Source organism: Pyxicephalus adspersus, chromosome 7 (genome assembly GCF_032062135.1).
Source record: "Pyxicephalus adspersus chromosome 7, UCB_Pads_2.0, whole genome shotgun sequence".
Lineage (NCBI taxonomy): Eukaryota > Metazoa > Chordata > Amphibia > Anura > Pyxicephalidae > Pyxicephalus > Pyxicephalus adspersus.
In genome coordinates, this window is record NC_092864.1 from 76,462,827 (window position 1) to 76,487,120 (window position 24,294).

Below are 24,294 nucleotides of genomic sequence, written 5' to 3' on the forward strand. Positions count from 1 at the left end.
TAAAGCAATCTGTAGTAGTTGCTGAAACTACTTCCTAAGGGAGCTGATTCCACATTTTCACAGACCTTACAGTGAAGAATCCCTTCCTTCTCCGGAGCTTAAACTTCTTTTCCTTCAAAAAGTGCCCTCTTGTTCTTTGTAATGATCTCAAGGAATAACAGGGAAGAGAGTTCCCTATATGGACCATTTATATATTTATACAGGGTGATCATATTAGGTTTAAGGAGTCCAATGCCAGATCGCGAATCCGTGCGCGCAAGTGAACTTCCAATTTTGCACGATAAATCAGGCTCCCCGTCTCAACGTTGTCATCATCACTTGCTCCAACAACAAGATCTTCTTTCACACTCCCTTTCAGATCACCTCTCACATGAAGATAGACACCACCTTTTCCTTTTAGTCCAGCTTTATGAAAATATAGTCAGGAAAGTTAACAGAAGAACAAAGCTGAGGGTCTGCAACTATCAACAAGACATAATTCTCTTCATGCATTAAGGCTTCCAACAACCCTATTTTGTCCTTTCTGAAATAAAATAAACTTACCTGTCTGCTCTGAATAGCTTTATGTACACTAACCTCTTCTAGCCCAATCACAGTCATCTGCAAACTCACCTAGTCTTCATTCAGGTTCAGGGTCCTTGGCTATCCTGATTGGCCAGGCTGGAATGATGTAACTTCCATGCATGTGACCTGAAGGAAGTCAGTTCTTGGCAGCTGGGTATGCCAGGATCAACCATTAAGCTGCACATATACAGCTCAGTGTACATTATACAAAAAATCAGGCAGGTAAATGTATTTTATTGCAGAAGGGACATCACCTGGTGGTTCTGCAATAAACAAAGTTCCTGCTCGCAATTTTTCATTTTTGCAGTATAGGTATTCTTTAATAAGAGAGCTATGTCAGTCCCAACACAGGTGTGGAACAGTACAGGAAGTGTGTAGTTTTTTTCAGCACAACTGCCTGTCTAGTAAATTTAGTAATTAATTAGATAATAACAGTCTAGAGCCTGTCTGCCTCCATTTACTGCTCATATTCCTTTTCTACTCAACTAGTACAAACAGAACTTTTTGTGCATTTGTCAGTCTACAAAAGCAGCAGTGTAGTAAATACAAAGACTGTATAATATTTAAAGAAATATAAACATTATATAAGTTTTTTTCCCAGGCTTCTTTGACCCAGAAAAAGAGAAAAAGGCCCCTAAACTTTTTTAAGTTTTTTACATCTTGTACACATTAGATAAAATATTAACAAATACAAAAGTAGTAAAATACAAGAAAAGAAGGAAATATGTTTTTTTTTTTTTTTTGATGCTGCAAACAATTTATATAATAGTAATTAGATTGTTAGTACATCAGGTCAAATGACTGACTGTTTCGCACAAACACATATGTATAATATAATACATTTAACAGTCTATTAAATCATCATAGGATGACTGAAGCAAATAACCATGCATAAAACGAAATGTCTTTATTTCTTACCCGTTTCGCCTGTCAGCTCCTTTAGGGGTATTATGAGATGCTTTATTTAGGTATTATGCTTTTATAAATAAACACATATATGTTTATTTAAATAATGTATTAATAAGTATAATTATAATCATGTAAAAGGTAGTAATTGTATTCAATAAATGTGTTTTAATGATGCGTGTATTCAGAGATATTAGGTCCCTTATAGTAAGGTTACATATTAGCTGGAGCCAAGATTTTTCCATGTGGTACTTTAGTCAATATAAAGAAGTTATATGTGTAAGTAACACTGAGGTGGGTAAGCCAAGTGTGGTAATATATATGGTGGATAATTGTATGTTAGGTGGATAAATATAGGGAAGAGGGGAAAGAAAGTAGTAAATAGAGATGAGCGAATTTCTCAAAAATTCGATTCGGCCAGTTCGCCAAATTTTTCGAAAAGATTTGCTTGGATCCGAATTTGTTTGCAGCGAATCGCGTTAAACATCTATTTCCGGCCTGCAGAGAGCCTTGATAGTGGTGTAGAACACTGTGCCCTGCAGTAACATGCATAGGGACTCTGCTGTGGTAGTGAAATAATACTGTGAGTCAGTATCACATGCAGATGACAGGCGTCGCTATTAGAATCACTGCACACTTCCCTTATTTGGGCAGTCACGGGGCCAAAACTGACCAAATAACTCAAGTATGAACTCAGCCCTACAGGTCGATGTTAGCGTCAAGAAGAAGCACACTCCTTTTACACCCTCGGCAGCTGATTCCACATAGATGTCTACAGAACCTGTTCTATTAACAGCTTATACAAGTAGAGCCCCCCCCGACAAGTGGAGAGGGTGTCAGCAGTAAGTTTCTGTTGACATCACTGATTATTTTGCCCTTCCTCTGATCTATCAGAACAATAACCCACATAAAAACAGATCCTGTTTGTGGAGCATATGCCTTCACTCGGTCAGCATTTGCTCAATAATCCATCAGTATTGCTAATGCCAAAAAAACAGGAGTGGATCCAAACCAGAGATGACACGTGAATGAAATATTTGCATGTCTTCTGTGTTTTGTACCCACTCCTGCTTTTGGCAAATTCTGATGGGACCATACAGGCCTTACAGCTGCTACACAGACAGGATCTGTTGTGCGTTGAGTCATGGAGTGGGGAGGGTGGGGAGCAGCATGAGGAAACCACAGAGTGGCCCAATGACTGAGAGTGGAGTTGGCGACAGAATCAGGAGGCCACAGAGGGCACAATGACAGAGTGTAGAGGTGGCGGCAGCAGCAGCATCAGGAGACCAGAGTGGCAAGGTGACCTAGTGTGGAGATGGCGGCAGCAGCATCAGGAGACCACAAAGTGACCCAGTGACAGAGTGGGGTGGTGGGTGGCAATACCAGTACCCGCTGACGAAGGTGGGTGAAAGAAGGAGCACTTGGCACCTGATAACATGGCCTCCTCAAAGGGCCTGACCAAACGGCAGGTGTCACGCATAAGCTGCCACTGGCTGACATCGAAGTTACACATGGGAGTACTCCTATCTGCTTGGATCATCAAGAATCTGTTGATGGCCTTTCTGTGTTCGTATAGTCGGTCCAACATATGGAGGGTGGAATTCCAACGGGTGGAAACGTTGCAAATCAGCCTATGTTGGGCAATGCCGTTCTGCCACTGCAGCTCAAGAAGGGTGTGCTTTGTGGTGTACGAGTGGCTGAAGTGCATACAAAGTTTCCTGGTGATTTTTATGATGTCTTGCAGATGGGTGGAAGACTTCAGGAACCGCTTGACAACCAGATTGAACACGTGCGCCATGCAGGGCGCATGGCTCAGCCTTCCTTGATGCAGCACCAACACCATGTTCTTCCCATTGTCGGTCACCATGGTTACGATTTTGAGTTGTCGCGGAGAAAGCCAGGATTCGGTTTCTTGATGAATCACACGGAGCAATTCCTCCCGTGTCACGTTGTTCGCCCAGGCAAACCAGGTGCAGAACAGCGTGGCACCGCCGTGCTCTGCACATGTGGTATGCTGGTGGGGCACTGTGAATTGTCTCTGCAGTGCAGGCTGAGGACACGTTGGATCGTGGACCAACGTGTCGCAGGACCAGCGGCGTGAGAACGTGGAGGTGGAAACGGTGTCACCTGGCCAAGTTGCTGATGTGGCTATGCAGGAACCACATTCACCCAGTAGGCCGTAAAGGATATGTATTGTCCCTGACCGTAGTTACAGCTCCACACGTCGGCGCTGCCGTGCACTTTGGCAGACACTGACAGGCTCAAGGACTGGCCCACCTTCTGTTCTACATATTTTTGCAGGGCTGGTACTGCCTTTTTCGCAAAGAAATGACGGCTTGGGACTCTCCACCTCGGCTCGGCACAAGCCATCAGTTCTCTGAAAGTTGCAGAGTCCACCACTTGGAAAGGGAGGGACTGCAGCACCAGCAACTTGGACAGGAGCACATTTAGCTTCTGCGCCGTTGGATGAGTGCACGCATACTGTTGTCACTTGGCGATCGATTGCTGACGGAATGACTGACGAGGAGTAGGAAGAGCAGGAGCATCTGGACCAGCAGAAGATGGAAATGACATACAGCTCCCTTCAGCTGAGGTGGTGGAGCCTTGACTGCCTGAAACCTGTTGCGTGCCACTGAGTGATGCAACGGTTGCTGTGGCAGGCTGGACCACAACATCGGAGCCACAGTTCTCCCAGGCCACTTTATGGTGACGCTGCATATGTTGGCGCAGGGCCGTTGTGCCAACATTGGCTCCCTGGCCACCCTTCACCTTCTGCCCACATATTCTACATATGGTTATGTTAACCTCCTACACCGCTGAGTAGGGGATTTTCCCGCCAACACTCCGCACTGACTGACTGCTACCTTCGCACCACTACCGCCCGGGCAGGTAAGCAGGTGGTCTACCCCAGGCACGTTTGGCTCCCGACCTCCCACTGCTGCCACCCTGCTCACTCCCAGCCATGCTACAACCTTGCTGGATCAGCTGCTGCCTTACGGGCAAGCTGCCACCCTCTTCTTCTGATGATGAAGCCCCTTCTTCACCCAGCTCCCAAGGACGATTGGCTTTATCATCATCGAGTATATCTGCACGTCACTGATGTCCTCCTCAACGGAGAACCGTTGGGTTGCTGGTCAAGACACGACCGCTAGATGACACCGGGAGCTCAGGACTCTCGCTGCGACTCTTGCTGACGCGCCCCCTTACTCTGCTGCGACCTCTGCCTGCGCCAGAAACATTTAGGCCCCTGCCACTCCTCTGTGCATGGCCTGGCACTTCTGTCTGACATACTTTTAGCTGAACTAAATAAGTTAAAAGCAAATTAAAACCCCCCTAAAAGCAACGAATATATTTTTCTTTTTGTACAGAAATAGGCCACTAAACGCTTTTACCACAAATAACAGCAGAAGTGAAATGCGTATATATTTTTCTTTTTCTACAGATATAAGCCACTAAAGGCTTTTCAACATAGCACTTGCACCCCAATAACAAGAACAAACTGATGTAATGACAGAGCTGTATAATGGCTATTTGGATCCCCAAATATTCTTTCCCTGCACTTGTAAATCGCTTTTATAGCACTGTCCCAGCGCCTTATGACGTCTCCCCCAGCACTAAGATGCTGTGAAATGATTCCTCTCTATCCTTTCCCTGCACTTATAAATCGTTTTCTTAGTTTTTTCTCACAATGAGGTTTTTCCTATCGCTCTCCTTAGCGCCTGCAGACGCTCTCCCTGCACTCAGTATGCTGTAAATGTCTTAATCCAAAATGGCTGAGGCTATTTATAGGGCTGTGAATGACAGGGCTGGCTGGCTGCTGATTGGCTGCATGCATGGCATTATGGGTCATTCCGCCTTCCCAGAGTTCCTTGCCCCATGTCCTCACATGTGTAGCTGCCATTTTAGGAAAAATTGAATGGGAAAACTTGTCCCCATTTAGCCTCTAGTGCCCCGGGGATCTTCTCAATGAATGCTGCTGCGGCCATAAGGGATGAAAAGTACACGGAGTATATCCAAGGCATTACAATCAAAATGATATTAACCAATTACAATACTTGAATAATATATATTAGTTTGAAAACATAAAAAAATTAACATATTTTACAAAAGAGATGAGGTGGAAATGTGCATTGTACCAACCACAGGGTATAAATCATGTAATTGACTGTTTCACAACATTAGAATTAATCATACTGAGAAGTTCTAAAGGATATGGGTACACATATTTACATATTTATATATTTAACATTTTTTCACTTGCGGTAAGAATGGTTTGTAGCTTAGTACAGAGAAGAACACCTGGTGAAAAACACCACTTTTTGAAGGGGACTTTAAAGGCCAAGGACAAAAACGTATTAAAATTCATTTTATTTTGTATTTATAAAAATGCATATTTTTTAGCTATGTACAATTTTTATCAATACAAAATAAAGTGAATTTAAAAACATGTTTTTGTTCTTGGCCTTTAACCACCTGGGCGGTTAGCCTGGTTCGGGGTAAGAAAACTTGCTACAATCGTAGCCCCCCGAACCAGGTTTGGGGGTAGCTAAGAATAGAAACACGCGTTACAGTGCAATCTGATTGTCATACAACATTGTATGACAATCGGATTACAACTGAAAAAAAAAACACTTACCTTGTCCCCGCAGCTCCTCCGGAGACGTCGTCTATCTTCAGTCTTCACCTGGCGTGTGCAGTGACGATCTCCAGGGTTTCCCGGTAACGTCGCTACAAGCGTCAGTGCGGACGGGGAAATTCAAATCACTTTGTATTGACCTCAATACAAAAAAGCTGTATTGAGTCCAATACAAAGAAATCTTTATATAACATATATTGTATTAAATGTATTATATTGTTTTTTAAAAAAAAATTTTTTAAAGTTTATTATTAAATTTATTAAATTTTGGACATATTTAGGTGAGTTATGCTTAAGAATTTTAGCCTACAATCTAAAATAAATTTCCATGCAAAAAATGTAATGCTTTTTGCATGGAAGTAAGGAAAGAATTAGAACACCCGGCGTTCGTGTACGCGTCCCTCGACGATTCCTGATGATGTCAGTGCATACGCCCGTCGACGGGGGTTGTAGTGGGAAATTCAAATATTTTGTATTGGATTCAATACAAAGTTCTGTATCCAATCCAATTCAAAATAATACAAAATATATTTATGTGGTTTTGTCTATAGGTATGTGTCGTTGGACTCTTTACCACACTAGGGAGGTGTTTTAGAAAAATATATTACTATACAGTATACCGAATTATTGCATTTTCAGTATTTTTTATTTATTTATGCATTCTTGTTTAAGCTGATTTTTGTGTTTTTTATTTAATTTTATTATTACATTTTTAGGTATTTTTTTTTTTTTACATGATTGGGTGTTTCAAACTTATATTCAGGATATCTACTAGACCCTTGTTCGGACATATTTCTGTAAGTAACAGGTCTACAATTTAAAAAAAAAAATTTCATGAAAAACAGTGTACCGCTTTTGGTACAGAAATCGAGACATCAGTGAAACGCCCAGGTGGTTAAAGTCCCCTTAAAAAAGGTGTTCTTCTATGTTTACTTGGGATGTTGCCATCTAAAATTAATTACAGGTTAGATATATTTTTTCAATTGATGTAGCTTAGTACATCGTTGAGACCTGGATATTGAGCCATGATTCCACGAGGCAATCAGATGTTCCCTGGATCAGATGTCTCTATTATCTTTACTTTAAAGCTTTAATACTCAGTTATATTCTGTGCTTCTAGAAAATCATCCAGCATTTTCCAAAATCAATCTATAGTACTTGCTGAAACTACTTTCTGAGGGAACCCATTCCACATATTCACAGACCTTACAGTGAAGAATCCCTTCCTTATCTGGAGCCTAAACGTATATTCCTTCAGACAAAAAGAGTGCCCACTTGTTCTTTGTAACAAATTTAAAGTGAATAATCGGTAAGAGAGTTCTCTATATGGGCCATTTTTATATCTATTTAGGGGGGTCACGCTCTCCAATTCCACTTTTTTGTGAACTGGTGCCCAAAACTGGACTGCATATTCCAGATGTGGTCTGACCAATGCTTTGTACAGGGACGGGATTATGTCTCCATCTCTGCAGTCTATTCCTCTTTTAATACAAGAAAGTACTTTGCTAGCTTTAGATATTGCAGCCTGGCATTGCATGCTAATATTAAGTCTATGATTTACCAGAACCCCCACATGCTTTTCTATTCTGACTCCCCAAAATGTATTCTCCCTAGACAGCATGTATGTTGTTAGCTCCCAAGTGCATAACTTTACATTCATCCATATTAAATGTAATTTGCCACTTGGCTCCCCAATCACACAGTACATCCAAGTCTGCTTGTAGAATATAGGCATCCTGTATGGGCTTAATTCCATTACATAGTTTGGTGTCATCTGCAAACACAGAAATGGTACTTTTATTCCAAAACTCTATATAATTTATAAAGATGTTAAGCAGTAAAGGTCCCAACACTGAACCCTGGGGTACACCACTAATAACCTTAGAATATTCAGAGTATGAATCATTAATGACAACTCTCTGGATACGATCTTTTAGCCAGTTCTCTATCCATTTACAGATTGGCTTTTCTAAACCTATTGACCATAATTTGCATATTTACTGTCTGTGGGGTACAGTGTCAAATGCTTTAGCAAAGTCCAAGTACACTATATCAACTGCTATTCCACTTTCTACCTGTTTACTTACTTCCTCAAAAAAAGAGAGCAAATTTGTTTGACAACGTTGGTCTTTCTTGCATCTATGCTGGCTATCACTTGTAATAATATTTTCTAGCAGAAAGTCCTCTATGTGGTTCTTTATTAAACTCTCTAGGGCCTTTCCAACTTTGGATGTTAAACTTACCAGTCTTTAGTTACTTGGTAGTGACTTTGCTCCCTTTTTAAAGATAGGAACCACACTGACCTTATGCCAATCCATGGGTACCATGCCAGTGATTAAAGAGTCTCTAAAAATGAGAAAAATGGCTTTGAAATAACTGAGCTCAGCTCTTTGAGGACTCATGGATGTAATCCATCAGGTCCTGGTGCTTTGTCAACCTTAATTTTGCCCAACTGTTTCTCAATCATATCAATTTTGAGCCGTTGTGGCTCATTTAAGGCAGTGACATTTTCATTTATGTACACAGAGTTAAAAAAAAGTATTTAGTAAATCTGCCTTTTTTTTTTATCCCCAGTTACCAATCCAGAGACAACCTTTAAGGGGCCTACATGTTCAAATATAATCTTTTGCTAAGTATCTGCTGATACTATTATTATTTTTACAAATTTTAGGTGGTTTTGCCATACTTTCCCTCTTTCCCTTACAATCTTCTTTTTTTTTGTTCTTTTTTGTTTTTGTTTTTTTGTTTTGCACATTGTATCTCCTTTTTACATCTTTTATCATATTCTTTATAGTTTTCAAACGATCAAAGTGAGCCTTAATTTTTAAATTTTTGGAATGCACTTTTCTTATTCTTTATAAGTTTAACATTAGCTGTGAGCCACATAGGGTTTAATTTGAAACATTTTACCCATTGGAATATATTTTTCAGTGTGTTTATGTATAACAGACTTTCAACAAACATTCCCATTTCTTTTCGGTGTTCTTGGAGGACAATATTCTCACCCATTGCAAGAAATCGCCGAGAGGAAGCAAAGAAAGAGGTTTGAGGCTCAAAGGTTTTGAGTCAAAGTGTAATGCATTAATATCTTTTTTGGAAAAGATACATTGACAATATTATTATCTTCTGGACAGGCCCTCAACCCACACTTATAGAGTTCTTTAACTGTATTCAATCTAATAAACTTTAACTTAAAATTCACAATGGAACACTGCAATACCCAACTACCGTTCTTGGACCTTTTCATTAGGATAGATGAAAATAATATGGTCACCACCACCTTGTTCCGTAAACAAGCAGCGGGTAACACTATACTTCACGCCAAAAGTGCTCACCCCAAAGCTCTGATTCAGAGCATACCTTACAGTCAATACCTGAGATTAAAAAGGAACTGTACAAATGAACATGATTTTCAGATAGAAGCCAAATACCTTAAAGAGAGACTTTTAAAATGAGGCTATCCGATGAATACCCTCAAGAGAGCTTATCAAAGAGCATGCAACCAAGTGAGACATAATCTTCTCTTTAAAGCTACTGATACGAAAACTACTACTGTACCCACATCTGGAATAATCACAAGATTCAACCATAACCATGAATTCATCTATAACACCTTAAATCAACATTGGCATATCCTTAACTCAGATCCAACCATACGTAAATTTATTGGTAAGAAACCGCAAATTACATATCGCCGATCCAAATCATTGAGGGAACACTTAGTTTTGAGTCATTTCTAAGTCCTACTAAAAGCATACCAGGTACCTTTAAATGTGGTCACTGTAAACAATGTAATTGGATTAGAGACACAAATACTATTACTTTGCCTAATGGTACCTCCTACAGACCTTGTCACCATATAGATTGCAACACTTCTGGTGTAATCTATTTGATAAACTGTATATGTGGAGCATTCTACATAGGGAAAACAAAATGTCTTTTTAAAAAGTGAATTTACGAACATGTACACTCCATCGAAGTTGGTAAAATCATTACGCCAATATGTCACCATGTTGGCTCCAAACATAACTTCGACGTCCGAGGACCAAATTCCTGGACCATATTCCTAATAACCCCCGTGGAGAGGATATAGATAAAAAAATTACTCCAAATAGAATCCAAATGGATCACTAATCTTCAAGCAACTAAACCCCCAGGTCTTAATGAAACTCTGAACTACAAACCATTCTTATAATCTTACCTATCAACATCATTCATATCATAAATGCTCTATTTCTCCCATGTCTAAAGTATCCTACACCCTGTATCCACCTTCTACCCACCATAGTACCCCCTTATACCTTTTTTTTTTTTAATATATATATTTAGGTCTATTTTTGGACTTTTTGAGTTAGCCTTATATTCCTCTATATATTAGTATATATACTCCAAATTACACCACACTGTAAAATATCAATAGATAACCCACTCTGATCTCCTAACCTAAATACTGGTATTGTATCTGCTGCATTTGATTGTCTACGTTGCCCTGAGTTATTCTTCATTCTACTTTTTTATATGCACTTTGAAATTATGTCTGATGCATTCATATAAGATTTGTATATTAATAATGATGTTACCGTATCTTTGCCAATTATGGTGTTATTGCATATATTTTCTTGTCCAATTAACCCTTTATTTATTTGATCCTTTATACTAATTAGGATTTTATTGCAGATCTCTTATCTTTACCAACCAAATTGCTTATATTCTAGTGCCAGTATAGTGCAAACTGATCTTACAATCCATTCTCATTGTGATTCACATTATGCTTCATGTATAATTGACCTTGCCTACACCTCCCCTGAATGGTTGGAATATCAAGCGTTTTCTTTAATATCCTTATTTTCCCTTATATGACAAACACAAATCCCCTGCTAGCTGGCCACCTCCTGTGGCGCCCCGGCTCCCACACAGACTATTTTCAGTCTTTGCTTGGCCGTATCCCTAACATCCATTCAAATCACACCCAAGTCACCCTTCACCACTTCTCTGGCTGATGTGAATGCTTTATCCTCTACAACTACTAATCGCTGGTAAGCAGTTTGTTTAACTTTCAACCTTACCTATAATAATTTTACTTTATTTTACCACTATTCGCTTTTCAGTCTGAATATCCAATTACTGTAAGCCTTTTATTTTACCTCATAGACATCTTACCCTCATGTGTGCAACTACTACCTGCAATGTCATGATTGTAAAATCATACGTCTGTGACACTTTTTACAATCACCAATAGCTGGTAAGCAATCTACTTTGATTTTTTCTTTACCCTTACCACTTTTTACCCTTACTCCTTTATTTTGAATACCCAATTACTATAAGTCTCCTTATTTCACCCTTTAGGCATTCAACCCTCATAGATATAACTGTCACCTGCACAGCGGTGATTGCTATATCATAACGGACAAACATTTACATTCATCCTTTAAACCTATCTATCAATCGGCAACTCTGCTACCCAACCCCAAATGGTAAGCTATCTTGTTCTCCTTTCTTAATTTACCTTTACCACTATTAAGTAACAACCCCTGACATTATCATTCATATCTTTTAGGTTGAGAATCCATATATCTAAAAAATCTTAACAATATCATCCTCTAGCAACTACCTTTCGAGGTGTCCACATATTGGGAATATCTAACTTGATTCATCTTATGTACCTCCCAGAAAAAAATCCCCATCCTTACCTCTCTGTCAGGTATATATACATACTTATCCTTTGATTATCTCAAATATTGCTCTATGATATACTAGCTATATTATACTGAAGCATATATTGTCAATTACAATGTTACAGCTCACCAGCATCACCATTGTGAACCATCTGTTTTAAGCACTAAATCTCTACCTGATGTTTCCTTTAATTGTAAGTATTATCTAAACATTTGTCCATATGTTTTTAGATACTCTGTTCTTTACCTTATTAGTATCTGACCAAAATTTAAATATATACACATCCTTTATTTGTGAATATATAATAGTGATATGCAATATAACCATCATTGCCTGTATTTACTCATATATATATCTGCCGATATCTTTATCTTTAATGTCATTAATTTGTAATTCTTCTGTATATATAGACCACTAATCGTATAAAGTCATATACCCCTGAGGAAGCCCATTGTGGGCGAAACGCGTCGGGGACTTATACGGAAAATAGGGTCATATCATTACTACCTTTTCAATCTAATATTGTTTCCAATTTTCGGTGTTAGCATCACCCTGTCTAGCGAACTTTCCTACATCTGTGATTTCTAACAGAACTAGGCAAAACAAACACAAACAATTGTATACGCTTGATTACTATGTATGAATGTAATACATATTAATACATTACACTTTGGCCCTGATTCATCAAGCAAAATCGGAAGCTCGCTCACGCATTCGTATTCGCGATCCGAAATCGCAAGCCGTCGCGCAATTCAGCAACTGAATGAGCTCGCTCTCTGGCAACTTTACACTGGCGAGCTTGCATTAAAAGTCACTGTTCCCCTAAAAAATCATTCTTTCTAATGGCACACATAATACCCTGAGCCCTAAAAAAAAATATTTGTGCTGTTCAAATGTTTAAAACATGTATGTGCGCAAAAAAAAAAGCATATTTTAAAATCACTCATTTCTTTTCTGTTATGCAAGAGTTAACCGAGTTCAACTCCTCTACATAGGCGCCTATATAAAAGCTTCCGACGCCTGATCGGAGAAGCCGACTATCTTGCGACTGACCGCGCGCGAAGCCATCGGACCAGATTTTCCCACAAAAGTCAGAAGCACAAACACGTTCTTTTGTTTGCTTCTTATTTATATGTGGGTATATATATATATATATATATATATATATTTATTTATAATTATTGTAGGATATAAATAAATATATATATATATATATATATAATGAAGTGCTTACTAGTATATATACAGCTTGATCTCAATTAGTTTGCAGTGTTGCAAAGCAAACCAAAAAGTATAAAAACAGTGCAACAAATGTAACAATAAATTTATTATTTTGTGAATGAATACAATATAACCTAAAAAAGTAGCACTTACCCAAAAGAAGATGAAGCAATAAAGATTCTAATTGACCTGTAAAGGACTGTAGATACGCACAGAACAGAGAGCAGGTGTGCGCTAATAAATTGCTATGATCTCACCAGTGACAGCTTAACAGATCCTCCTTAATCGCGCAGCTGAAATCTATTCGCCTTAATTGGCAGATTCACGACCCCTATTGCTCATTATTATCAAGGCAGGAATCCGGCTGGCAGTGAGGGGGCGAGTGTACGAGCGCACTTGATTCCGGACCGCGGGAAACCGGCTCGCTGGAAGCGCGAAAGTACGCGCGACCAGCGAGCGCGGATTTCATTGATGATTTAGGGCCTTTGACTCAAAACCTTTGAGCCTCAACCTCTTCTTTGCTTCCTCTTGACGATTTCTTGCAATTATCAATATTAAAGAGGGAGGCTCAATTGTACACTTCTTGGATTTATATGGGACAATATTAAGTACCCTTATCTCCACAAAATTGTATACCCTGGATATACCCAGGGAAATTGACAGCCCAGTCATGTGAAGAATTAAGCCAGGATTCAGCAATACCAAATAAGTCATAAGGCTCTTCACTCATCAAAGCTTCCAATTCACATAGGCAGGCTCCAGACCAAACTAGGAGGGCTATTGATCTCATATCAGTAATAAACTCAGGCTGGGATGGGGGCCCCTCACGTCAAGCCATGTTGCTCTCTCTTGACCTTCAGAAGGCATTTGACAGCATATCCTGGAGATATTTGTTTCAGGTGCTTCTTAGGATGGATTTTGGTACTTATTTTACAAATCTCCTGTTGGCTCTATATGACTCACCTGAAGCCAGGATTTCACTTGGGGGGTTCCTATCTACAGCCGTACCAATTAAGAGGGGAATTAGACAGGGTTGCCCCCTTTCCCCACTTTTGTTTGCCCTAGCAATTGAACCGTTGGCGATAGCCCTACGAGCAGATACTAATATTCAGGGTATTAAGTGTGGCCAAACTGAACATAAATGTGCGCTTTTTGCGGACGATCTCCTAATGTTCATTACTTCTCCAATTACAACCCTGCCTAACTTGATGAGAATTCTAGATGATTTTGCGTTAAGTTCTGGCCTGACGGTTAATAAATCCAAATCTTAGGCTCTTAATATAAACCTCCCCACTGAGATGTTGTCGGCGATTCAAGAGAATTTTGATTTTATTTGGCATAAAGAATCCATTCAATACCTAGGTATCCAGTTGACCCCTACATACAATAGTCTCTACAGATGTAATTATGGTCCGCTACTTAAGAAAGTATATGCAGACATCCAGAGGTGGTCTTCGTCCCCCCCGTCGTGGCTGGGACGGATTGCGGCGGTTAAAATGAATTTACTTCCCAGATTGCTCTACTTTTTTCGCACGCTTCCGATCCCGGTACCTATGAGAGAGATTGTTCTTCTCCAGTCTAGATTATTACAATTTATATGGGCAGGGAAGAAATCCAGGTTTCATAAAGATACACTGCTGGCTCCCAAGTGCATGGGAGGATTGGGAGTCCCACATCTGAAATATTACTATGTAGCAGCGCAAGTAGCACAGTTATCATTAAGCTCCTTGCAGGGTGCGAAGCCCCAATGGGTAGAATTGGAGAACCAAGATAGCTTTTTGGGATCCATAGATTCGCTGATGTGGCGGAAAAAAAATAATAGAGGACACGTGAACTGCCCCGCTCTATCTCACTCTATCCGGGTATGGGACAAATTCAGTCCCCACTCAAAGCTTGCCTCTATTCATAAGCCTTTGACTCCCCTATGGAATAACCCGGATTTTCCGCCGGGTCTGAGCCAGGCGAACTTTCAGTGGTGGATCTCTAAAGGTTTTAGACGAATTAGAGATTTGATAGATGTTCGAGCAGTATTTACATGGGAACACCTGTCCACTCAATTTGACATCCCTGCCTCAGAATATTTCCACTATCGACAACTGCAGTCCTTTATTAATCAGATAATTAGAGGTGCTCCATGACCCATGCGCTCCTCGCCGTTCGAAAGCACTTGCTCCTCTATAGCTACTACAAAAGGACTAATCTCTGTTATCTACTCAGTCTTAATTAACCAAAGTAAAAAACTGAGATATATGAGGGAATGGGAGAGCGAATTGGGTATCACTTGGGACTTGGAGGAATGGCAGGATATGACCTATGCTCTCTCCAGAATATCTCTCAACACTGCAGTCATGGAGGCAAACTACAAAGTGGCCCTCAGGTGGTATCTTACACCAACTAAACTAGCAAAGATGTTTCCTTCAACCTCTCCTTTATGCTTCAGAGGATGTGGGGACAGGGGATCCATGACACATATCTGGTGGACTTGTCCGGTAGCCAGGAAGTTCTGGGAGGATGTATTTAAATTAATCTCGAGAATAGTAAAGAAGGAGATTAACAGCTCAGTGAAAGCCGCCCTGTTTAACAAATTTGACACCATCCAACCGAAACCCCTCCAGAAATTGATTAGATTGATACTAGTGGCAAGTAAAATCGCATTAGCTAAAGCATGGAAATCCCCCACGATTTCCATGGACCCCATAGTATCCAAGTTGAATTGGATCATGGTGAATGATAGACTTACACACATTGAAGAATTCTCTTGACAAATTTGAGGATATCTGGGAGCCATTGATCTCCTTTAATAACCTATAGCTCTTGTTCTTGGGGAAACTTTCCTGGAACATGGGATTTAAATACCTTGCTCTCTTACTTCCTCTACCTCCCCCTTTCCCCCTTTCCTGATGTGTTTTTCCTGGTTTCCTAGTGTCCCTCCCCTTCTGCCCTTTTGTGTTTTACCCTCTATATGTTGTTTAGAGTTATGGTCCAGATATGGATCACAGATATGGTCACAGATATGACCTTGCTTGGAATGACAAATTCTAGTGTTTACGATATAAAATGTTCTGGATATCACTCCAGGTGGGGCTTGATAACAGGTTCTATTTATAGCGAATGTGGCATATATAGCTCTATTTTAAATTAAGTTTTACCTGCTCATACTTTGGACCTATTTGGTTTTTGATTATGTCTTATCCTTGTTATTTTTCTTTTTGTTGTTCTAAAAAATCTTAATAAAAATATTGAAATACAAAGCTTCCAATTCTCCTATTTTGTGTATCCTGTGGATAGCAATACCAATTATGGAATCCTGTATTTAAAGAACTGTGTTTCTTTAATCCAGCCAGGAAGTTTAAAATATAGTTGTACAGGTTAAAAGTCTATATTTATTAAAAATTACAATAATATCAAATAAAAAATTTTCAAAAAGGAAGTCTTCTGGTCTCCGGTATTAAATTCTCACATTTTTTAGTCTGTTTTTTGTGACTTCAAAGATGATGGTTACAGTAGATGACCATAATTTATGAACAGCAGAAGCATGTCTGGAAACCCTAGATTCCTGTGATCTCTGCAAACCTGGAGTCTTTTCCATGACCACAGAAATCTCCCATGGCCTCCAAATGTGTCCAGTGACCCAGAGAATCTCCAGTGACCTTATACTACTGGCTGGACTGTGGTAACACAATTTTGTTTATAACATAATTCCAACAGTGTATAGAAGTAAAGTTATGGACAGAAAATCTGTCTTAAGGGCCAAATGTGTTTTCACACCACATCACACACTACAGCATTTCCCTTTATCTGTAATAATTAACACAAGGGAGGATCAATCAGATGTGACCTTGTGACACCCAAGTAGGAAGAAAAATAGATGCCAGACTACATCTTCAAGGATAGTTTTGTTATAGTAAAACTCATGCATCTAGAAGGAGCAGGGCTTGTAGCCACAGAAAGTAGCAAGCACTGTGGAACTTCAATCTGTCAACAGAAAAATAGAAGAACTATGAGGTCTTGAGATAGTACATAGGCACACAGCTAGGGCCAACCAGCGTTACAAAATGAGTTTGTGAATTTTCTAAACTAATTCTTATAGATTAAACAAATCAACATATTGGCTTTACAGATTTGACTGTTTTAAGTTTGGGTTTAGGTAAGCTTTAACTAACCTTAAATTTAAACATAAACTGAATCTTAACTTTTGTCTCTCCCTCTTTAACAAAGATCTTTAACACAATTTGACTTGTTTGCTATGTCAGTTCATATCCATTAATGGAGAAATATAGGCAAAAAACTATTGGGGACAGAGGTGCACTAAACTGCGTCAGTCTTTAAACAGTTTTTTAAAACCCACATTCTTCATATAACAACCCACCTTTTCATACAAAAACTTACAAGGGAAAGCAAAATAAGAAAAAAAAAAAAAAAAAAAAAAACTTGACACAATTGGGAAGTGATGGGTATTGTAAAAGCGTACTTAATAGAAACAAAAAATCTGATTTATCGACCGAATGCGTGGATGCTCGCCAGACGTACATATGACCTGCAGGGCACGTAGCATCGATAAATGAGCAGTGGGGTCAAGAATTCGGCAGTTAGGGTGCTTAGTTTTCAGCAGCACAATTGAGGTGGGTCTGTTAAGCTTTGTCAATGGTCATGTCATAGCAATCAATTAGGGCTCACCTGGTCCCTGTTCTGTGTGTACCTACAGTCCATTACAGGTCAGTTTGAATCTTTAGTGCTTGATCTTTTTTTTTTTGTTTTTTTTTTTTTTTGGTAAGTGCTAAATTTTTATGTTATATTATACTAATTCAGAAAATTAGTTCATTCATTATATTATATTTATTAGTTAGACTGGCTGCAATTATTGTTTTAATAAGTTTTTTTGGACTGGTTGCAACACTGCAAACTAATTCATATCAAGCTGTATATATACTAATTGGCACTTTATAATATATAAATGTTCCAAAGCATTTTGGATCTAATGCAAATTTTATTATAGTTTGGCTTTAGAGAAATGAAATATTTGAAAGAAAAAATTGTTGGCAAAGATGTTATAGTACATGTATCAAGGAACATTTAGCAATTTCACTTTGTGTGTGTGTGTGTGTGTGTGTGTGTGTGTGTATGTCAAAATAGATTTAAATGTATATAAATATATATGCATTTTCATTTTTTCGATTTTAAATGGACTGGTTTTATCAAGTAAGTTTGATTGTATGGTATGCATTGATGTGACTTTTTGTAATCTTCATTATTACTATCTTTATCTGTTGCTGCAATGTTTTTGTGACTGTTTTAAAATGATGGTCTCTATTGGTTAGCAATTCTTCCTGTAATCCATGTTATTAAAGGTTTTGTCATTTTATCCATGAATAATTAGTACAAATGTATGCATGGTTTCCACTACAAACTAGTACTTGACCCCCCTCGTTGCCTTTGTCCCATTCTCAAAGTCATATCACATATTGGTATTTGAATGTATTATGTAAGTAATCTTTTTAGGAATAAATTGTCATGGTTTTTATTTATGTGAATAGTCTGACATTTGCTGAACAGGCTGTCGTTTTCTTTTAACATACTTCACTCATGTTGATTTGCTGCCACTGTTCTACAGAACTCCTCTGTTCATTTGTAGTAGTGTTATAGGTTTGTTCTCATTGTGCTGTGCTGCCTGATCTTAGCCCTATTGTATACAAACACACTTCCACCGCTGTCCAAACAGGTTGTCAATTAGCTGTCCAGCTCAGTTGCATACTCATTCTAACACACCTGATAGTGATGAAAGGAGGTCCAGGTTGCCAAGCACAACATCACACCACATTTGTTGACAAGCTCACAAGCAGGGTCAAGCACTCCTAAATACTGGATTGTATGCAATATTTAGGTGTTTACATGATTCAAACATTTATTAGTATATAAATCTTCCAGGGAAAAATATACTTTGTGCAAAACATATTTTATGGATTTTTCAGGGTGTTTATGCAGTTTTAATGCCATTCTATACCTTGGCCCACTATATATTCACTTGATCACATCAGCTTGGTAGCGGAAGCACATATAGGTGGATTACTCCTTTAACCAGAAGCAATATCACCCACAAACGTACAGTAGTCTATGATGTGATATTCCAGAGGCTTGCCAGAGGTTCCCAGCAAAAAGATGTTATCATAGAGTTACAGAAGAGGTTCTATTATTAGCATGTGTTAAGAGTGTTAGCACTGCAGGTCGTGCCGGCGCCGCTGCTCCTAATTGCAGGCACGGGCGCTGGGTCCTATCTTTCAGGTAACCCACTACCTATGTTCCATGCCTGTGTTTCCTTCATGCTGAGACTTGCTCTGGTGTTTGAGCTGGCGTGGGTGTGTCTCTCCTAATCTATGAGGTAACACACACACGCCCTCTGTTTTCTACAGCCTATGGCTGGTTTCCTGCAGGTATTTAAAGGCAACTCCTACTACAGGAAGTTGCCTGAGCAATCGCTGGTTTACCCTGTGTAACTCTCAATGCTAAGGTGTTTTCTCTGTTTTGCTTTGCTGTGTACCGGACCTTGCTTACGTTTTTGGACTTTGCCTGTTTGCTGCCTGACCCTGACCTCGGATTACGTTTTTGGACTTTGCCTAATTGCCGCCTGACCCTGATCTTGGATCCTTGTTTCTGGACTTCTTGGCCACGCAAGCCCCTCGGTGCTTGCACCGGGTTTCCTGACTCCTGTGGTCAGCTGCCACTGGCCTGGGGATTGCTCTGGAGTGGCACCTGGCAGCTACCCCGCAGCCCAAGCCTATCCTCACCATCAGAGGCTCTAGCGAAGACCTGGTAGCGGCTTAGTCACGCCCCTCTGGAGCATACCCAGTCAGTGGAACAGTGGGTCCACACCCGCTTGCATAACAAGCAGCATGGTAAATCATGTTTTGTTGGCAACTAGATGGTGCTGGATTGTCTTTTTTATGCTTTTCGGGCTGCATAAGCAATGCTTGGCCAAATCTAAATATGTGCATGTATATGTATAAACAGTTAAAAAACCAAGAGGAAGAGAAGGCTGCATGCTTTCCTTTAAAATCCTAAACTAGCTTTGAGCCAAGCCCACAACATGGGAAGAAATAGGCAATCTTTTCAAATTTCTTGAAGTACATATGTGTTAAACAATATGCCAAAAAAACCCTCTTTGCCTATTTCTTCCTATAATATCTCTTATGTATATATACACACATTTAAATGTATACATACATATATTCATATATGTAGATAAATGACTGCATGTAAAGCAAAACAAACAATATACACAAAAAAAGTTACCCGAATGATGATACGCCTTCTTCTCTGCTGGGGAACACACTTCACGCGCACATAGCAGGTTTGCATTGCCGCACAACAATGCGCATCAAACACCTGAGGTTTATTAAGACAATTGTGCTGTTTTTGGGCTTTCAACAATTCATAGAAAGGAAATACTCAAAAACAATCAATTTACTTGTTACATTTTAGGTCTGTTGGATCACCCAAGGTTAAAAATCCTGGGGGATTGTAAAGGAGATCACATTAAAAAAAACTAAAAAATTATTAAAACAACTTCAGGATATTCAAGATAACCACATTTTCAAAAAGGTCAGGTGAAAATAGAGACCATACATACACCACTAAATGTACGTGACAAAATAAATAAACAAAAAAACCCACACTTCCATATAAAGCCAAAATATTTTAAAATTGGCCAATTCAAATAATACTTACAAAATCCAGTATGCAATTTGCACCTATCAAGGTATCACACACCTGATTGTGTGTGATAGGTCTCCCATTGTAGATTAATTTATTGCACCAACTTAAATAGAGTGCATATTGATATTTATTGCCCTGCCAACTCCTCCCCTACCCAGGTTCAACTGATATCCAAAATGTATTGTTACTCCCATCAGTCCATCCATTTTCAGGGACCAAAGCACTTCTACTTAAACAGGCAAGGTCACGTAGGGACCCTGGTCACGTGCCCAAATCTTAAGTGCCAAATTATAAGTGCGATGGGAATTAATCCGGGGAATAAATACAAGAATTTGAATTACATATATGCCTCACTGCAACCCATATTATTATTATTATTATTATTATTATTATTATTAATAATAATAATAAACAGGATTTATATAGCGCCAACATATAGGGGTTGCAAATGACAAACAAATACAGACCGTGACACTGGAGGAGAGGACTCTGCTCGAAGATCTTATAATGTAGTAGGTGGGGGAATTACCACACAATAGGAGGGGAGATATGTAGTGGTGGAAAATAGTGATGGTTTCAAAAGACAGAAGATGGGTAGGCAAGTGTGAAAAATGGGTTTTGAGTGCTCTTTTAAAGAGCAGAAATTAGGAGCAAGCTGAATAGGATGGGGAAGACTGTTCCAAAGAATTGGGGCAGCTCTAGAAAAGTCTTGTAGCTGTGTGTGTGATGAGGTTATGAGTGAGAAAGTCAATAATAGGTCATCAGAGGAGCAGAGAGAGCGGCTGGGGGAGTATTGTTTTTGAAGGCAAAGCACAGGAGCTTGAATTTGATACTAAGGTGAAATTGAAGTGAGTATAAAGACCTGCAAAGAGATTCAGCATTAGTGGAGCGGTGGGAAGGATGGAGGAGTCTAGCTGCAGCATTCATAATAGATTGTAGAGGAGTGAGTCGGGTTAGTGGAATATTATGAAGGAGGATGATACAGTAGTCCAGAGAAGAGATCAGAGCGTGTACAAGGAGTTTGGTGGTCTCAGGGGACAGGTAGGGGCAGATTTTGGAAATGTTGAGTAGGTGAAAGTGACAGGACCTGGAAATGTTCTGAATATGGGGGGAAAATGAGAGGGCAGAGTCAAAGGTGACACCAAGACAACGTGCCTGAGGGGAGGGACAAATAAGTGTTGGTAACAGTTAGAAATATGCCAGGGGGAGATTTGGAATTTGAGGGGGGATGATGAGGAGTTCAGTTTTATCCAAGTTGAGTTTCAGAAATCTGTCAGACATCCATGATATGGCTGACAGACAGCATGAGACCTTATCCAGGACTGAGGGAGACAAGTCAGGGGTGGACAGATAGATTTGAGTGTCATCAGCATACAGATGGTACTGTAACCCAAAGGAGGATATGAGACTACCGAGAGAGGAGGTGTACAGAGAAAAGTGAACCGGTCCAAGGACTGACCCTTGGGGAAGACCAACAGGTAGGAGAGTGGGAGTGGAGGAGTTCCATTGAAAAAAACTTGGAAGGAGCGGTCAGACAGATAGGAAGAAAACCAAGTGAGAGCAGTGTCACTGATACCAATGGAGCGCACAATTTGTATTAGAAGAGGGTGATCAACAGTGTCAAAAGGAAAGATCAAAGAGAAAGAGCAGGGAAAAGTTGCCTTGAGACTTAGCTCTGATGAGGTCATTGGCCACTTTATTAAGGGCTGTTTCAGTGGAATGGGCAGCTCTAAAACCAGACTGGAGGGGGTCAAGGAGAGAGTTGGTGCTCAGGTAATCGTTGAGTCTTTTGTAGACAAAGCGTTCAAGAAGTTTAGAGACATATGGGAGAAGGGAGATAGGACGGTAGTTAGAAGGTAGGGAGGGGTCCAGTGAGGGTTTCTTTAGGATAGGGAGAATTATGGAATGTTTAAAAGCTGAGGGGTATTTACCAGTAGAAAGGGAGAGGGCCAGGGTGGAGGAATTGGAACAGAGTAGATCAGAGGGGAATTGGGTCAAGTGGACAGGTAGTAGACGGAGATGATGAGAGAAGAGATAAGACTTTATCCACAGTAGTAGGTCTGGCCAATTATGATTTACAGGTGGAAGGTGAGGGTATGCTTGGAGTGGCTCGGTGGGCAGAGACATCATGTCTACTTTTGTCTATTTTATCTAGTCCTGTTCCTCAGAGCTACTTCCCAAGATAAATTGCAAAGGGAGGACCACTATCCCAAGTTTTGTCAGACTGGCCCTGGGTACAATGAATCTCTTCTCCAACAGGCAGCAAACCCAAGGATCAAGGAAGGTCAACTGGAAGTCAAACAAATGCCATCCTAACCAATAACGAATGGAAATAGATGTCGTCAGCCTCAGAAATACAATGCATTCCAGCATTCCAATTGGCTTTTCCCCAAAAGTGACTTTAGACTGTATTAAATTGTATGACATTAGATTGTGCACTCTTTTGAGGGACAGTTATTGACATGACTAAGGACTTTATAAAGCGCTGCATAATATGTCACAGCTATTTAAATACTGTGTATTTATCATTTAGCAATAATATTTCCTTTGCTGGCAGTATAGAATGCACTGAAAATCTTTCAGCCCACACCCATTCACTGTAGTGAATAATATCCTCAAATATCTATTTCCTGCATTGGCCATAGTTGACTCTTCTGTTTGAAAACTAACAAACAGGAAGAATGTCTGGTCTACTCCACAATTGAGACAGGCCTGTAAGCTTCTGGCAGATCTATTGAAATCATCCAATGAGCAAGAAAAACAACTGACAAAATCATCTGAAATGTTATCACAGAAAACCTCCTAGTGTGAACAAAGGAGTTTAAATCATTCAGGTCCAGAAATGACCTAAACCCATCAAAGGTCTTTTAACTATAAAACGTTTGGATTAGAATCCTCTTTCTTGCTCTCCAGTTGAAAGTAGCACAACTTCTTGCCCCATTCCTTTCACATAGGATAGAAGCCCAAACAATAAGCATTCTTCCATGATATGCTTTAAAAGTTATCCCCTTTTTTTATTTTACAAGACCTGGGACCCCTGGATTGCATTTAACACTGTGTAAACTCTACGAATGGAACCTCCTTTTTTTTTCTTTCCCATTCCCCTCAGTTCCTCCCCCACATTCTTCTTTTATTTAGTTCCCCTTTATTATCTCCTCCCCTCCTATGATAAACCCCTTATCCTTGATTTTCAGTTACCTCCTGATAAGTCTATATATAGAGTTTAAAACTGTTACTTTATGATTTAGTTATAGAAATTAGATATTCCAATTTCACCTAATGAAGGTCTTTTTAAGTAGAAAAGCTGTATAGAATCTGGTTGGGGTCTATTTGCTTTTGATGGTTTCCTTGGTTTATTCTTTGCTTTATAATTGTTGCAATAGAGATCAAACATTTATACAGCATGAACTTTATTTATTATTATATGATGTACTCATTGTTAAATTTTGCATATGGAGAAATTATGTAACTGTTGCTTTCATATAAATGTAACCTTCCCCTTTACTTGTTGTAACACCTTTCTAAAAAATTAAAAAAAAAACCTTTGAAATATTAAAAGTATTTAAAAATTCGTGCCTGCG

At 39.4% G+C, this 24,294-nt stretch overlaps 1 protein-coding gene across 1 annotated transcript in view; it reads left to right on the top strand.

Moving 5' to 3' along the window:
* Window positions 1-24,294, top strand: part of TNFRSF17 (TNF receptor superfamily member 17) — a 46,193-nt gene that overhangs the window by 10,573 nt on the left and 11,326 nt on the right. The window lies entirely within an intron of this gene.